The sequence below is a fragment of the Calypte anna genome, chromosome W (genome assembly GCF_003957555.1).
Source record: "Calypte anna isolate BGI_N300 chromosome W, bCalAnn1_v1.p, whole genome shotgun sequence".
Lineage (NCBI taxonomy): Eukaryota > Metazoa > Chordata > Aves > Apodiformes > Trochilidae > Calypte > Calypte anna.
In genome coordinates this window covers 22,113,980-22,128,389 of record NC_044276.1, presented here as the reverse complement: position 1 = coordinate 22,128,389, position 14,410 = coordinate 22,113,980, and the positions used below count along the sequence as shown (strand labels likewise).

At 49.9% G+C, this 14,410-nt stretch overlaps 2 long non-coding RNA genes across 2 annotated transcripts in view; one reads left to right on the top strand and one right to left on the bottom strand.

Annotated features, from left to right (window-relative positions):
* Positions 1-3,495: 3,495 nt before the first annotated feature.
* On the top strand, positions 3,496-14,175 carry LOC115600082. The gene is made up of 3 exons (XR_003988815.1): positions 3,496-3,506; positions 12,544-12,550; positions 14,074-14,175. It is a non-coding gene; the product is annotated as an uncharacterized LOC115600082 (long non-coding RNA).
* Positions 11,821-14,410, bottom strand: part of LOC115600070 — a 308,606-nt gene continuing 306,016 nt past the window's right edge. The window contains exons 2-3 of the long non-coding RNA XR_003988802.1: positions 12,673-12,718; positions 11,821-11,838 (exon numbers count right to left, since the gene is read on the bottom strand). This is a non-coding gene — a long non-coding RNA (uncharacterized LOC115600070). The remainder of the gene's footprint in view (positions 11,839-12,672; positions 12,719-14,410) is intronic.

Sequence of the window (14,410 nt, the reverse complement as noted above, 5' to 3'; positions counted from 1 at the left end):
GTCTCCACACCCAGCCCTCTGATCTGCTCCCTTTCCTTCAGACACGACTCACAGCAGCAAACACTTATCTCACCATGTCCCTTTGGGGATCCAGTCCAAACTTGTGCTGCCTCTGCACAGAATGACTTCTGCAGCCTGACCAGCACACGACAGACACATCCTGCAGAGGGGGACAGGACTTTGCTATTTGTCAGACAGAAAGAGGAATTTGGATATCCCCAGAGAGAGCAGCTCCTCAAGAAACAGGCAGTAAGCTCTAAGGCACAGACAGCTTTGCCATTCAACTCTCTTATGGAGAAAAGAATTCACTCCTGAATACTTTTGGTGGAAGCATTTGGTCCCTGCAGAGAAATCTCTGGGGGAGTCCTGTTCCCAGCGGGTCCCACAGCCAAGCAGAGAGCATCCATCCCTTGGTGGTCAGCACTTGGAACAAAGGACCTCATCAACAGGTTTTCCAGTCTATGTGCTAGTTTGTGTTTCCTGTATCTAGTGTATATCTCTTGATGTCACACCATCCCACACTGTCATTCTGAAGTTAAGAGGATATCATTTCATTTCTGCAGACCTCTGCTTAGTGTAAGGTACGGCTAAAAAGCAAACCAGGTGTGTCCTGGTTTGGGGCAGGATAAAGGTAATTTTCTGTCTTGTACTTTTGCTTTCTTTGCAGCTGCTGCCCACAGACACTGCTGCTATTGAGAAAGCCAACGCTGCTGCTGCTCCTGCTGCAGACACCACAGCCTCTCCCCCTCAGCACACACAGATACTTGTTGACCCTGGGACTGGGAGAAAAGGAAAGCCATGGAAATGAGAAATGAGCCTGTTCCAGGCAGGTGAAGGACAAAGAGGGGATTGCTGAAGCAGAGTGGGCAGGGGACAGAAAGGCATGGGGTGCACCTGGCCTTTAGCAAGCCCTTTGCCATGCTCTACCATTGTCTTGTTGTAGCCAGACTGGTGATGTCTGCATTGAAGAGGTGGGTGATGTGGTGGGTGGGAAGTTCACTAGATGATGAGGGTCACAGTGCCATCAGGGATCCAAAGTCCTCCTGGAAGGATGTGACAGTGCCTCAGTGTCCAGAAGTTGTGCCAACACTGTTTGCTGTCTTTATAATCCCCCTGTGGGGTGGGACAAAAGGCACTTTCAGCCCCTGTGTGGATGAAGCCACGCTGGGGAAGCCCTTGAGCAACCTCATCTGGTTCATCCTGCCTTGAGCAGGGCACTCAGACAAGGAGATGCTCAGGGGTCTCTTCCAGCCTGAGGTGTTCTGTGATTCTGAACGATCTGTAGGGTCATGGGAATGATCTGTAGGAAATATAAACCCCATGTTGTAGCCAGCAGAAATTCTCTGAGAACAGGATTTGTGGCCAAGATATAGCCACCTGCAAGATATCGTTATATGAACAAGGGCTCTATATAAAGCGAGTGTAAATTGTTAATAAATGACTTCACTTTAACTATATTGGTTACTACAGGTTGTCCTTAAGCCTCTGCGGATTTTTCTATAGGGAAACAGCTTGGGCAAGTAAGAGTGGCCCAAAGTGCAGCTGGGGGTGCCTGGATTGGAGAGCAGAAGAAAGAAATGTAACTTCAAGGGCCATGCTGGGGAACACCACATCCCCCAGAAGGAGCCTGGATCAGCCCAAGGCTCTGTGTGCGAAGGCAGAGGCAGGGAGGAAACAGAGATGTCAGGAGAGGAAGGGGAGAGCAAGGTGGGGCAGGCGGGTGAAGGAGCAGAGCCTGCAGGGCAAGAGACACAGGGGATGGGACAGCCCAGGACAGACTGTGGTGGAGACGAGAGAGGGAAAAGCTGTGGAAAAGCTTGAGGCACACTTTGGGGAATGGGCTCAGGGGTGGGCCCTTTGCAGTCCTGACACACAGCCAGGCTTCCTTAGCACCAGAGCCACCTTCACCTTCCTTTTCCCCACCTGCCATCACTGCCTCCTGCTTCCTGCTCCCCCCACACCCTGCAGGGGACGCTTCTTTCTCAGGGCTGTCCCTCAGGGGGACCCAGGTACACACACGGCAAGAAACTTTGGAAACTTGGGACTTGGACTCTGCCTTGGACTTTCTTGTGGAGAAAGAAGCTTCTGCAGCTTCCTCTCCTTGCCTCTTGAGCAAATGTCATGGGCTCAGCATTAACCCCCCAGAGGGCTCCTGACAGCCGTGAGCTGGGCTCCTGGGATGGAGGGAGCTACTGGCAAGTGGGCAGTGCTGCAGAGAGACAGCTCTGGGCAGGAGCAGCTCCTCTGCAGAGCGCAGCAGGGCTGAGGGCACTGCCAGGGTATCTGGGGGAGATGAGCAAGGCAGAGAGAGCTTCAAGGGGGTGAAGATGGAGGGGATGAGTGCCAGCTAAGTGGAGGAGAACCTTCCCAGCTTCTGACATTGTGAGTGTCTGGTACAGGGCAGTGAAGCTGGTGCAGTTCCTGGAGGCATCTCCTAAAGCTGCAGAGCAAGAGCTGCTGGGAGCTGTAAGGGGGGAAGGGGCGGGAGGTGGAAGGGGAATTGTGAAGAGGAGTGAGGGGGTGTGTGCAGGCAGGGGTGCCCAGGGCTGTCCTTCAGAGCAGGGTCCTGCAGCCCAGGGGCTGTGTGCTGGGGCAGGGACTCTGCTGACTGCCTGCCTGCCTGCCAGGGGCAGTTCTCAGCCTGCCCGGGGAGCTCCCTGCTGCTGGCAGAAGCTGTGGCTGGCAGGAGACAGGGAGCAAAGGGCAGGCTCCCGGTGCTGGTGAGAGAGGAATGAATTGCTGAGGGCTGCTCACAGCTCCAGCTGATGCCCAGAAGATTTCTGAGGGGACTTTTCAGGAGTCCCTTCAGGGCAGGGCTTTCCTGCTCCTGGCTGGGCTCTCCTCAGGCTGTGCTTCCACTTGTCTCTGCAGGGCATGGAAAGCCCTTTCTGCACTCTGCAGAAGGCACAGAGACCCCAGTTCTCCTCATCCCTTGTCTGAGCTGCTCCTGAGCCCCTGCACACCCAGAGATGCCCCTGGACAGGTCCCGCTTTTGTCAGGAGGGGTCTGCAGGGCAGAGGTGAGCACTCAGTGGGTGGGATGGGGGCTGTGAGCACTGACAGGGAGGAGAGCTGGGGACAGAGAAAGAGCTTCAGGCAGCAGAGATGGGCAGGGATGGAGGGGGAGCTGCTGCCTGGAAGATGATGGCAGGGGGGATTCCTGCACATCCCAGCCATCCCCTGCAGAGCTGCTGCCCTCCCTAGAGCTAAACCTTGCTCTCTGTCACACAGCACAGTCCCCCAGCCCTTCAGATCATGGGCACTGAATTCTGAGGATCCTTCCATCACACACACACCCCCCCCCCCCCCAGAGGGGAAAAATGCTGGAGTCTCTGCCTGTGTCTCCCTGTCCCGACTCCCTTGGCAGCAGAACTTTTGCAGGTTCCCCTCTTTCCCCTGCTGCTGCTGTCCTTGTTCTTCCCCTTCTTTTTGCTGGGCTGGGGAGTGAGGATTTGGGTGCAGCTCAGACACTGATGCTGCAGGTCCTGTCCTGCTGCTGTGTCCATGGTAGAAAAGCTTCCAAATCACCTGAGATTTGGGGCTGTGGGGACTGTAGGGTGTGGGGCTGGGGTTAAGCCCACCCTCCCATCAGGATACCCCATCTTTAGGGTCTTTGCCTCTTTGTGCAGCTGAGAGCAGGACTGATGGACAGAGCGGCTGTCCTCACTCTGCAATAAGGGACAGTCCCTTTGCCTCTCAGCAGCCTCAAGGTTTCACTTGCAGAGCAGCAGAAATGCCAGGGGCTTCTGCATTATAATTTTCTTTAGGCTTTTTTAGAACCTCTATAAGACCAAACCACCCTGTAGTGAGACAGGACCAGGTGCCCTGAGTTATTGATGAGTGGGTGTGGGTTCACCTGTGTCTGGCCTCCCTCCTGAGCATGTGCAGGAGCAGGGGGCCAATAAGAGAGCAGCTGACACCCATGGAGAGGCCTCTCACTCTTCAGTGAGGATGGAGAAGCCCATAGCTCGAGGAGCCCTAGGAGCAAGAAGGGCTCCTCCCACCGCATCTGGTGGAGAATGCGGGCAGCGTGCAGAAAACCTAGCTGGCACAGAAACTGCAAGAACATTCTCCCTGTAAGGTATGATCAACAAGCTCTCTGGACAGGAAACCCCAGAGCAGAGGGGAAAATCCCATGAAGAAGGGTTAAATCCCGAGGCCCGTGAGGAAAGAAACCCTGGAACAGAGGGAAACCAAGCCAGAGGAGCAGATACAGGAGGGAGAATAATAACTAGAAGAACAACTTGCAGAGACTCTGTGAAAAGTACCTGGTGCAACTTGCAGAGACTTTGTGAAATATGCCTAGGCTAAGCCCTTGAGCAGAGGGAAATCCCATGAGGAAGGGTTAAATCCCGAGGCCCATGAGGAAAGAAACCCCGGAACAGAGGGCAAGTGCCTGGGACAATTTGCAGAGACTTTGTGAAGAGTGCTCAGACAACTTGCAGAGACTTTGCCAGAAAGGGGCTGACATTGAGAGAATATATGGGTATGCTTAATTCCCCTTAAAGAAAGAAGGTTGAAAGGAAGAAGGTTGAGAATTCTCCCCAAAATATGTGTAAGGGTTGAGAATTCTCCCTAAAAATATATGTAAATTGTGTGATGTTTAATTCCCCTTAAAGAAATGTTTAAAGGTGATGTTTAATTCTCCTTAAAGATGTAAATGTTTAAAGATGTATGTTTAATGTTTAAAGGTTTAATGTTTAAAGATGTAAATGTAAATGTCTATGTAAATGTCTGTGTAAAAAAAAAAAAAAAAAAAGAAGGGGGAAATGTAGTGAGACAGGACCAGGTGCCCTGAGTTATTGATGAGTGGGTGTGGGTTCACCTGTGTCTGGCCTCCCTCCTGAGCATGTGCAGGAGCAGGGGGCCAATAAGAGAGCAGGTGACACCCACGGAGAGGCCTCTCACTCTTCAGTGAGGATGGAGAAGCCCATAGCTCGAGGAGCCCCAGGAGCAGGCAAGAAGGGGTAGATCCCGAGGCCTCAGGAACAGCCCTAGGACATCGTCCAGGAATGGGCTAAACCCCGAGGCCTCAGGAGCAGCCCTAGGAGCAAGAAGGGCTCCTCCCGCTACACCACCCTGAATCCCTTCATCTATGCTCTGCAGGCTGGTGGTGCATTGAGGTGACAATGATGTAAAGCTGTAAAATGTCAGGATTGGATTTACTTTGAGATCCCCGCCTGCTCCTTTTTAGCAGTTGCTGTATGGGGCATCACAGACTCCTCTGGCTCCTTCATGGACATTTAACCAGAATAAGCCAGGGTGTTTGAAAGGGACATTCCAAATATCTTCATGAAACGGGAGAAGCAATTTGTTTGTCTCTAGGGGAAATTTAAAAATGTTTTTTGAAGGATCACTGCCCTAACATTTCCTGTTTCCCTGCTATGACAGGTCTATATCTCTAGTGGCATAAGACCTGACTTACTTATCCCTTTTCTTTCTCTGACATTTCACCATGCCCACAAACAGCAGATGTCCAACAGCAGCTCAATCAGGCAGTTCCTCCTTCTGGCATTTGCAGACAGGCAGGAGCTGCAGCTCTTGCACTTCTGGTTCTTCCTGGGCATCTACCTGGCTTTCCTCCTGGGGCATCACCACCTCATCATCACCACCATCGCCTGTGACCACCACCTCCACACCCCAATGTACTTCTTCCTCCTCAACCTCTCCCTCCTCGCCCTGGGATCCACCTCCACCACTCTGCCCAAAGCCATGCCCAGTTCCCTCGGGGACAACACAGATATCTCCCACGAGGGATATGCTGCACAGATCTCCTTCTTTTTTCTTCTTCATCACAGCAGAGTTTTCTCTCCTGACCATCATGTCCCACGACTGGTACGTGGCACTGCAAACCCCTGCACTATGGGACCCTCCTGGGCAGCAGAGCTTGTGTCCACATGGCAGCAGCTACCTGGGTCTCTGGGTTTCTCACTGCTCTGCTGCACATAGCCAATACATTTTCCCTGCCCCTCTGCCAGGGCAATGCCCTGGACCAGTTCTTCTGTGAAATCCCCCAGATCCTCAAGCTCTCCTGCTCACACTCCTTCTCAGGGAAATTTGGTTTTCAGTAGTCAGTGCTTGTTTACCTATTTGGCTGTTTTGTTTTCATTGTGGTGTCATATGTGGAGATCTTCAGGGCTGTGCTGAGGATCCCCTCTGAGCAGGGAAGGCACAAAGCCTTCTCCACGGGCCTCCCTCACCTGTCCGTGGTCTCCCTGTTCGTCAGCACTGGCATCTTTGGCTACCTGAAGCCCCTGCCCATCTCCTCCCCATCCCTGGACCTGGTGGTGTCATTTCTGTACTCAGTGGTTCCTCCAGCAGTGAACCCCCTCATCTACAGCATGAGGAACCAGGAGCTCAAGGGTGCGTTTTCAAAATGGATCACTAGATCTTTTTCAAAAGTATTTAACTAACTTGCTTATTCTCCAGTTCCCTCATAATGTCACTCAGTTCACACCCAGACTGTCTTCAGTGCTTTTTATTGATTTTGGTTGTACATAGGGGTTATTTGGTTTCTTTTTTCTCTGTTTTTTCTTTTCCAATTATTGCTCAATGACAAATGTTATTGTTTTTGTCTTTTCTCATTATGTGAATATCCAGGTTTTCTTTGACCCAGAGACTTTCATTGAGGAGCTGTGTTCTCGGTGATTGTTTGCCTGAGGCCCTTCTTTGAGAGCCTCTCTGGAGCTGCAGGGCAGTGCCTGTGTGCAGAGGTGAAGGGGAAAGAGTCCTGGCACCAGGGCACTGCCCGGGAGAACCAGCACTTGATCTTTTCCAAGCTGTCCCTTTTCCACCTTCACAGTCTCCTTCTGCACCCTTGGGTAAGGCCTGAGTGCTCTGGCAGCTTGGTCACAGCCCTGCGCTGTGACAGTCCTGTGCCCGCAGGCAGGGACAGGGCTCGGGCACTGCTGGGACAGAGCTGGCCCTCATCACAGGGGATCTCCTCAGCTCAGCTCTTCTTCCACACTTGCTCTCAAGAAGCTGCCCAAGGAGGCGACTCTGCAGAAATTATTGCTGTGCTGCTGCTTTCTCTGGGGGCTCCCTGTGATGCCATCATGAACCCAGGGGAGGTTGGGGACTTAGGGCTGGTCCCTTTGTCACTTCTTTGGTGTCCAGAGCCCTCAGGGATAGTGAATGTTGTGCAATAAAGACAGCCCATGGCACTGGAATCAGGCAGGGCCCCTCTGAGCACCCTCCATGGGCACCCAAGAGCTTGTGTGGGAGGTGGTCAGTGGCAGTGAGCACCATCAGCTGGGTCTGCCTCCCAGCCTGGCCAGCACAGCCCATGAACAGAGTCAGGTGTATAAGGAAAAGTGTGTCCAGCAAATCTAGGGAGGTTTCCCTACCCCTCTACTCTGACCTGGTGAGATCACACCTGGAATACTTGATCCAGTTGTTCTAGGAGGCTTTGGGAGCACTGGAACAGGCTGTCCAGAGGACTTGGGGAGTCTCCTTCTCTGGAAACTTTCAACAAATCCCTGGGTGTGTTCCTGTGTAGCCTGCCCTAGATGATCCTGCTTTGGCAGAGGGGCTGGACTGGATGATCTCTAGAGGTCCCTCTCAAGCCCAAACATTCCATGCTTCTATGATTCTATGATCTCAGTCCCTGGGAAAGTGATGGAGTCTAGCCTGCTGCAGGCAGGTGAAGGACAAAGAGGGGATTGCTGAAGCAGAGTGGGCAGGGGACAGAAAGGCATGGGGTGCACCTGGCCTTTAGCAAGCCGTTTGCCATGCTCTACCATTGTCCTGTTGTAGCCAGACTGGGGATGTCTGGATTGAAGAGGTGGGTGATGTGGTGGGTGGGAAGTTCACGAGATGATGAGGGTCACAGTGCCATCAGGGATCCAAAGTCCTCCTGGAAGGATGTGATGGTGCCTCAGTGTCCTACACTTGTAAAAATACTGTTGCCTGTCTGTTGCCTGCGATCACTTCCCTACTACTTTTGGCCACACTAATCCTGACACAAGCCTGGATGGGTATGGTCCTCATGGCCACCTGGTCACGCAGCTGGCTGATACTCAGCTGTCTGTCCACCAGCTCTGACTTAGGCTAATGCTGTGGTTGGGATTAAGAAAGGAGTTCCATGGGGAAAGGGGCAGGGTTGGCTTCAGTTGAGTGGGATCATGGAATCATGGAACGGGTTGGGTTGGAATTAGATGATCTTGAACCCTTCCAACCCAACCCATTCCATGATTCCATTGTTCTGTGACACAGTCCCAGCCAGTTCCAGGCCTGGGAGTCTCTACAGCCACCACCAGGGCTTTTGTGATGCAGGGCCTGGTGCCTGGACACCATTGTCACGGGGGGCTCTGCAGTGACCCTGGGGGTATATAAGAGGTGTGAGCAGCTTGGGTGCCCATATCTGGGAGAGCACTCAGGAGTCAGCAGCTGCCCCAGGTGACCATGGAATGTCTGTGGCAGAAAATGCCCAAGATGTCCCTGGAGAAGGAGGTGGAAGCCTGCTGCCAGCCCTCCACAAGACCCCAAGGTCAGTGACTGAAGGGCCAGAACAGAAGTTCCCCTGCAGGCTGTGGGGAGAGGGCAGCTGTCCTCTGCAGCTCATGGAGGAGCACTCTGTGCCTGGGTGACATCAGTTATTAACTGAAATACATGAAATTTTAGAAAAAGTCACATTTGAGCAACGTGAGCATGGCTGGGGCAAGGGGCAGGAAGGTGATATGGCTTTTGTCTCTCTGTGTCTAGATTACTAGTGAGTTCCATGGGGACAGGGGTAGAGTTGGCTTCAGTTGGGTGGGAGGTGTCCCTACCCATGCATGCAGGGGGTTGTAACAAGATGATCTTGAACCCTTCTAACTCAATCCAATCCATGATTCTATGATTCTGTGACACAATCCCAGCCAGTTCCAGCCCTGAGCTCCTGACAGCACCACCAGGGCTTTGTGATGGGGTAGGTGCAGTTTCTCAGCTGTTCCCTTTACAGCTGAGACCCAGGCCCGATGAGGAGCCATGACAGCCTCTTCATATTCTCGTAGGCTGTTTTAATTCCATCACTCACGGTTGGTTCCATTTCTACAGGAACCCATAACATTACTGATAGTGTTGGGTGAAATGGGGACAGTGCAGCATGCACAAGCCTTTGCCTCACAGGCTTAGGGCATGGCATGTGATAAGGATCTACAGTCTCATCATTGGTAGGGATCACATCTCGTACAGCCAATTCTTTCTGATACCTGAGAGCATTTCCAAGTGTGGGTGCTTTGACCTGTGGGCAGTCTATTGCCACTTTGTAGGGATATTTCCTATGTGTATGAAATGTGTATCCTATGTGTATCTCATAGGTGTGTGAAAAAACACTGTACCATGTACCACACTGCTGAAGACCATATCACAATTATGGTTCGTAAGCAGCTCTTACCAAGAATGAACCACACAGCAACACTAATCCCAGATAAAAAGCCACAGATCACATACCCTGCGTACCAAAGGTACAGCATGATTGGTTTAATTTCCAACCCTGTGAAATTTCCAAAGAAAATAGTTGGATTCCCTCTCAGTGGAGCCATCTGGGTATCCTCCCACTGAAGTAAAAATTCAAATCATTCATATAAATGAGTTGAAATTTCAACTGGGCTCTAGCTAATTAGCTTAAGCCCCACATTGGGGACCAATAAATCTCTCAGGGTTTAACTCTGGGTTGGCAATTAACCGAATGACAGAAGCTCTGTATTAATGTCCTTCCCCACCCTGATAAAGAAAGGAGAGAGAATAAGGGGAGAGACTTATGGGTTGGAAACTAAACTACACAGCTTTAATGAAAAAGTAATGATAAAAAGGAAAAATTAGTAAATATATACAAATATACAGAAAAATGGTACCACACTCCTCCTCCCTCACCCCCAATAACTCTCAGGTCACCACCGAGGCTTCAGGGCAGCCCTGGGAAAGTCCAGGCTGGACTCCTGGGGTCAGCAGGCCTGCTTTAATCCCAGATCAGTTGTAGTGGTGATGGTGGTGTGATCTTTGCCATCTTGGGTTCCTTCCTCCTTGTCCTTCAGTTTAAAGCCTTTTTAACCCAGTTCAAAGAAGGAGCTGCAGGCATGGACAGTGTAGGGCAGCCTGCAGGAGAGGTGGCCAAGGGCTCTGGAAGGCTGAAAGGCCTAACAGGACCAAGGGCTTTGTCACCTGCCCGGGGAGGTCCCTGGTGCTGGCAGAAGCTGTGGCTGGCAGGAGACAGGGAGCACAGGGCAGGCTCCCGGTGCTGGTGAGAGAGGGATGAATTGCTCAGGGCTGCTCACAGCTCCAGCTGATGCCCAGAAGATTTCTGAGGGGACTTTTCAGGAGTCCCTTCAGGGCAGGGCTTTCCTGCTCCTGGATGGGCTCTCCTCAAACTCTGCTCCAGACCCCAATTTGGGAAAGCTCCGTGCATTCTCCAGCCTAACTGAGGTGGCCAAAGATCTTATAATCATAGAATCAGAGAATTATTTGGGTTTGAATGGACTTCTAAAGGTCATGCAGTCAGACCCCGCTGCAGTAAGCAGGGACACCCTCAACTAGATCAGGCTTTTCAGAGCCTCCTCAAGCCTTACCATGAACACCTCCAGGAATGAGGCCTCAACCACCTCCATGGGAAACCTGTGCAATATTTTCCAGTACCCTCATGGTAAAGAACTTTTTCTTAACATCCAATCCAAATAAACTCCTTTCTAACTCATGCTCCTCATCATATCAGTCCAGGCCCTTGGAAACAGTCTTTCTTCAGGATTCCACTGGGCTGCCCACAGGTACTGGAAAGTCCATTGTGCTACAGTCAGTACCACACAGGAGGAAGAAAGAGGGAAGGAGAAAATTTGTGTTGAAACTAAAGGGATTCCACACCTCTGCAGTGGTAGATGTAGCTCTCAATACTGAGTAGGAAAGGAGAAGCCTGCCTCACAGAATATTCATAACCCTGAGTGTGCAAACACAAAGATGGTTCTCAGGAGCAGCCAACATTGATTTACTAAGGAGGAATCGTGCTTGACTAACCTGATATCCTTCTGCAAAGGGATGACCAAATGGGCAGATGAAGGGAGAGCAGTGGATGTCATATACCTTGACTTCAGTAAAGCTTTAGACACTGTCTCCCATAGCATCCTCATAAGAAAACTGAAGAAGTGAGGAACAGATGATTGGACTGTGAGGCGGATTGGTAACTGGCTCAACAACAGAGTTCAGAGGGTTGTGATGAGTGCCACAGAGTCAAGTTGGAGGCCTGTGGCCAGTGGTGTTCCCCAGGGATCAGTACTGGGTCCAGTTTTGGTCAATTTCCTCATCAACAACCTGAATGAGGGGATGGAGTGTACCCTCAGCAAGTTCACTGATGATCCAAGCTGTGAGAGGTGGCTGAGACACCAGAAGGTCTCCATCAGATGTGGACAGGCTGCAGAGCTGGGCAAAGGTGAACTTCATCAAGTTCAATAAGGACAAGTGTAGAGTCCTGCATCTGGGAAGGAATAATACCAACCACCAGTGCAGATTAAGGGGGGGGGGGGGGACTACGCAGGAGAGGAGTAGAGGAGGGAAAGGGAAGAAAGGAGATAGGGAGAGAAAAGAAAAGGGAGAGAGAGAGAGGGAGGGAGATGGAAACAGGAAGGGGGAGGGAAGGCTAAGGGAGAAGAGGGAAAATGGGAGGGGGAAGAGGGAGGGGGAGGAGGAGGGAAAAGGGAAGGGGGAGACAACTACACATCAAAAAACCACCAGGGAAGGGCAACAGGGCTGTCATCCATCCAACAGGCTCAGAACATTTATTCAGACTGAAAGAAACATATTTTCATCTCTTCTGATCCATCACAAGATATGGAATAAGCTCCCAAAGATTTAGTTTAAAGTTCATCACTGTCTGGGGAGAAAAGAGACAAGATTCCTGCTGTTACTTTTACAGGAGAGAGGGGCAAAGAGGTCACTGTCAGAACATTACGGCTACGAAGCCAGAGCTGAACACTCTGTGATTAAAAGCAGACAGCAACAGAAGGAAATGGGCTCAGGGGCTTCCTGCTTTGAAACAGCACCAGTCACTGCAAAGCTGTGACTCTGGAGGAATCATCACAAAATAGGTGCAATTCCTCCTGGGACATCTGGCCTCACATCACAGAACATGTTTGATGCCATGGATGCCAAACATTCAACTCCCCAGACAATTGCCTGAACACTACTGAGTTATCTTACTCTAAAGAAAGGATAACTTTTGTCACTGCTTAGCCTCTTCTTGCCTATTCAAATAAAAAGACTGCAACAGAGGAGCTACAAACACAAGCAAGGAGTAAGGGACAGCAAAGACCAAGAACTGACAGCAGAGGGTGTGTGTTATGGGTCAGTGCTGAAGGCAATCCCTGGACACGGGAGGAGAAGTGATGGCTGAAGTCTGTGAAACTCTGTGTAGGGCTCCTTTTATGTTTGTGACTGAGGATTAACTCCAGAGAAAGGAGACTTCAGATTAAGCAAAGTGTATCTGTGTGGAGGAAATGAGTCAGTTTTCTTTGTGCTGGTTTTGGTTTTTTTTCAGGCAGCTGCTGAAAGCTCTACAAAGCATTTGGTAAGCAAAAAGTTTCCATGTTCAACTAAGTGTAAAGCTACCAGAAAAAAACCCTGTGCTTAGCACAGGAACTAAACAGCTTTCAAGATGTTGTTTTCACAAGTTTGGAGCAATCATCTCTTTCCTAACTCTAATATGAACCATGTCCAGGTTCTTCAAAGACAAATTCATCCAGTTCCTGCTTGTACTAGAATTATACAGAAAACACACCCTTAACATTGTGCAATATTAAACTACTAAAAAATTCTTCCAATCCACACAAAAACAGGCCGTAACTCCAAGGGCCAAACAAGTGAGGCCATAAACCAGCAGAGTGGAGGGAAGGGCCCTCTCTTCAGGACTAAAGGGAGAGCAGTGACCAAATTCACAGCTCCTCCAGGAGAACCCTATTGTTGCCCGTAATTAAGACACAAACCAACAAAGTCAGTTTATGCGGTGCTTTATTCGGGGCCCGGGAAACCTGAGGACTAGCGTCCCAAGTCAAGATTCCGCTGACCCTCATTTTTAGTTCTGCTTTTATACCTTTGACATTGTAGGCTACTTGTAGGGTTCTGGTTACAAACAACCACACAAATCATGTAGATAACAATAGATTGACATCTCCAAACCATAAATCTAAAGTCTATTGTTTAGCTACTCCCTCCACCTGGCCCACCATCTGGGTATAATGTTTCATCTCTTATCGCTGGTACAAAGTGTCAGTTTACTTTTCTTTCTGTTCTTCACGGCTGGCCGTTCCTTTTGATCATTGTTCTGCAGGGGTCAGCACATTCTTGGCTAGTTCCTGTTAACCTCCCCAGGCCTACCTAACTGTTCTAATCCTTAGCCTAACTACGTTTAAAATTTTCTTTCTACCTCTACAAGTGTAACACAATAAAAACCCAAATGCCTCCTACACACAGTGGATCTTATACATTAAAATAGAAAATGAGATTTACTGCAGATTTATTTATTATAGTCATACATCCTAGATAAGAAAATTTAATTTAAAGCTTAGCTGGGAACATCCTATGGCATCATCTTTGGTTTCTGGGTACTCTTGGAAAACAACCCTCAAAACCCAGACTTTTCACCCCTAGCTAACCTCTTAGATGTTGTGTTGGGATGAGGAGGAGTTACACCAGGAGTAATCCCTGCAAATGAGTTGTAACTTTAGGCTAAAAAGCACAACCTTGCACACAGATGCTCTTCAGCAGTAGCTGAGGATGGTATTTCAAAATGTTTACCTTGGCTGCAGAAGAGGAAATCCTGTTCATCAATGGTTCTGCTCCTATGGGTGAGCTGGGGATGCTTCCTACTGGACTTGGACTTCTGTTCAGAACCAGACTGGTGCCAGGATGTCCCAGGTGAGCTGAATGCTGAACTGGATTTGCAGCCACTTCCACGTGTTTTCTTTTATCTTCCACAAAGCTTTCTGTTGGCTTTTCCTTTTTTGGCAAGAGTTACCAAGACTTGGGACTGCTCAGCATTAAAGCTTCAAAGCAATCTGTGAATGGAGTTTGCTCTGGAATTTTGGGACAACTTCATCTACCTTGGATTTAGCCTCTCCCAATTCCTTTTCCAAGCCCAGGTTGGCTTCCTCCAGGTTCCTGCAGCGCCTCGTAGCAACTTCCAGTGAAGCTTCTGCCACAGAAAGCTTTTTAATGTCAGCTATCTGACATTGCCCTAACGAAATGATTAGAAGAGCATGAAAGAAGTTATAAGAACATGAATTCTTTCCTTAATTTAACTTATTTGATTATACAATTAGACCTGTCTTGAACTCAGTAGGTAGGAAAATTTTGTCTGCCACCAGCAGTCAAGAGCTGAGCACCTCCAATCTATCAGCAGCTGCTTGTGAGGAATTCTAATACATAAAACAGGATTCAAACATTATACT